The sequence below is a fragment of the Tiliqua scincoides genome, chromosome 3 (genome assembly GCF_035046505.1).
Source record: "Tiliqua scincoides isolate rTilSci1 chromosome 3, rTilSci1.hap2, whole genome shotgun sequence".
NCBI lineage: Eukaryota > Metazoa > Chordata > Lepidosauria > Squamata > Scincidae > Tiliqua > Tiliqua scincoides.
The window spans coordinates 211,318,769-211,322,299 of record NC_089823.1 but is presented as its reverse complement, the minus strand read 5'-3'; positions in this window follow the sequence as shown (position 1 = coordinate 211,322,299).

Sequence of the window (3,531 nt, the reverse complement as noted above, 5' to 3'; positions counted from 1 at the left end):
CATGGGTCACTATGACCAGGTCTGAGAGAAACAGGTTTGGTTGCAGATAACGTATCAGCTGAAGCTGAGCAAAGGCTCGCCATAGCCACCACCTGAGAATCCAGGAGCATCTGTGGATCTAGGAGAACCCCTAGGATGTGATGTTGTGTTATCTTTCCCAATGGAGGGAAGGCACTTGTCATTCAGGACCAAAGATACATCTGCACCAGTCCTTCACTGAGGCAGGAGTCAGGACCAGTCATCCACCTGGTCCCCGCAAACAAGTCCTTCTGTTGCCTGCAGTTTAATCACACAGAAATGACACAGTCGCTTCAGTGACAGATGCATCTGGGTGTCCTCATGCTATCTTGGTTGCATGGAGTATTTTCCTTCCAGATTAATTATGCATTACCACCTACTTAACTGTCAAAGAAGAGCCTTAAGACTCTTTTCATGTGAATGCAACATATTTCAGTGCTCTTGATACTGTCCCCCTGAGCCATTTTCTTCCCTTTAACTGTCAGAGTTCTGTCTTAGTCAAGAGCCCAGCCTTTGAGTGGTTACACATATCTTAACAGGTTTGCGTCTTGTTTCTGCTCAGGAGACACCAGGCTGAATCCAGCTAGTTGTTGCCTATTGCCCTAAGTTAAATTGGTTAAAACAAACAGTAGTGTTACCGTTGTGGAAGAGGCTATTTTAATGATGGCTTGCACTGCAGCACCCATGCAGTGCTGGAATTTTCTCTCAAAACTGGTTCCATTGCTGTGCCTTGCCCTTGCAACTGTAGCCTGACACACAGAAATGGGCCATGATAATTTTTTTGCCCAACACTCCATGACAATACGAAGTAAAGTTTCCCCTGCTGTATCTCTGCATACCAGGATGCTACAAGGAGATGCCTACGCCCTACCCACAGCAAAATAATTTCATGGTCAAAATAGTGAAGAGTTATTATCCCTTGACTTATCCTGATTTGCTTTTCTCAGCTTTCACAGAAGTCTTGGGGAAAAGACTCACGTTTTTGAGAATGTTTAGAAATCCCTTCCATTCCCACTGGCCCCTCTTCATTCCCAAAGAACTTCACCAGGGTTGGGGGTGGGGGAGGGAGAACCAGTGTCAAGGCAGTGCGGACACTATGGGACAAGGCAGTGCGGAAAGTATTGCAGGAGCCACAACAAGCCATGTAAGAAACCCCTCCCATTTGCCACTGGAGCCATTTTGCGCAGCAGCGGCAACACACAAGAGACACCTTTTGGTTTGGCATGCCTGTGCACATTGCCATTGCTGCCCAGAACTGACCATGTCCGCACCCCCTGTCGCTGTGCCACTGAGGAGGACCTTGTGGCAGAAGGACTTGCCAGAGGTGGACTTCATATTTAACTGGTATGGACGCTCCTGCCCAAGCTCAGGAATGTCATTTCCTGTGGGAGTGCACGACTGTCAGTTTTGCCTCACAAGTCAATTAAATTGAGAGCCAAAACCTATCCAATTTTCCAGTGCTATTTCAGCCATGCCAATGGGGCATGTGCTGCATCTTGTGGTGTGGGGGTAGTGACAGAGGCCTCCTCAGGTAAGGAGATGTTTGTTCCCTTACCTTGGGGCTGCATTGCCGCCACAACAGCTCTCGAATATTGGATACGATTGGGACCTGAATTGAGTAAATTTGAGGTGGAGAGGAATCACAAACAGGGATGGCGTTTTGGATAACTGGCTAGAAGGTCCTTTATAAGCAAACCCTGAACCTGGATTGAGTTTGGCTCTTAACAGAGTTTGGCTCTTCTAACTGAGCAAGTTTATATTCAGAGTCCCCTAGTTCTGAAATTTGCTGCCCTCCGTAGTTCAAATGGGAAATACTCTATAAACCAACTGTGAATAGTAAAAAGTAAAACAGTATAATTGGACATGCAGTGGCTGAGTGGCTAAAGACACTGGACTGTTGGCTGGAAGGTCAACAGCTCAGGAGTTAGAGACCCTGGTGCTGGGGAACAAGATGAGCTCCTGTTACTTGCCTCAGCTCCTGCCAACCTAGCAGTTCAAAAACATGTAAAAATGCAAGTAGATAAATAGGTACCACTTTGGTGGGAAGGTAACAGCATTTCGTGTGCTTCGGCATTTAGTCATGCTGGCAACATGGCCACAGAAGATGTCTTTGGACAACACTGGCTCCCTTAGTTAGGAAATGGAGATGAGCACTATCCCCTAGGGTCAGACACAACTGTTCAAGGGAAACCTTTACATTTTTTAAGACAGTATAATAAGGGCTTGGAAGATGGATTCATCTCTGATATTATCTCCTAGGTTGTTAATGCCAGTAAGGTTACCAGCTTGTAATCCAGATAGTTGCTTTGTCTTTTAAAACTACCTATTTAAGCAGAAAAGGCAGCTTCTCATACCTGTCTGACTCTGTTCCTCAGCTGCTGCATACCATGCAGGACTTCAGACATATTCTACAGCATGTGAAAGAGGAACTGAGACAAAAAGACCAGGACAAAACAAACAGTTGCATCTGCTATATCTTTAGCTCAATCAGTACTTATAAAGAGACAGCACAAATCTCCAGTAGCTACTTGGCCACTTGACATTTCCTACATGCCTATACATTTGAAGGGCATTTTATTTAACGAAAATCCCGCAGCATCAAGAAAAATAGATGCCCTAGGCAAGGATGAGTGATTGTGAAATTCTGGCTCACAGCTGTTTGAGGTGACATCCCTTGATAAAATGGAAAATTGATGAGAAACTTGCAATTCAGAACTTAATTGAGATCACTCCCTTTTGCCTGACAGATAACTCTCTGTTGCTTTTGCATTTCAGCTCTCCAAAACTTTTAGTAACACCTTTGGAGAAACATGTTCACTCACACTATACTCAGCCACAATGGGCTGTTTGGCTTGGGGCTTTTCATTTCCAAACTAATAGAGACGTTTGAGAGAAATTAATCAGAGGAGCTTGAAATATTGAATCTGCCAGGTGGATTTCTTGAATACAGGGATTGGAAAGAACTGAGCCTTAATGCAAATGTGCACAGGTGCTCAAGTTTCTCCTAGACCTAGCCCAATCCTGTCTGGTGCCATCATCACCTCCCTTTCCTCCATCCCCAGGGCACCGTGAATACTTTATCTTGGGGCTGTGGAAAGACAGTGGTGGCAGCGGCAGAGGCAGCAGCAGTGTGAACATCCAAGCTGTGATGGATTAGAGTATCTTTTTCCTTCCAGGGCTAAACTGAGACTACAGGACTCAGCAGTTCCTGCAGGGAAATAATATTCTATGTGCACTTTCTGGCCTGGGAAAGCTTGGAACATTCATACCTTCTGCTTCCATTGCCACTGAGCAGTGCTGCTCAGGTGCCTTCAGGCCCTATGTGAGCGCTCAGGGTTTCACAAAACATCCTTTGAGATCCTTGAGCCAAGCCAGGTCAAGTTGTGTGGGTGCACTTGCATCCCTAAAAAGACAATGGAAAGGCATGACTGACAGTGCCATCCTAAGCTCTTCAGGAGCCAGCTCAGTCATCCCTGCACCGGCTCTGAGTGTCACAAATGTGCCAGAAAAGAT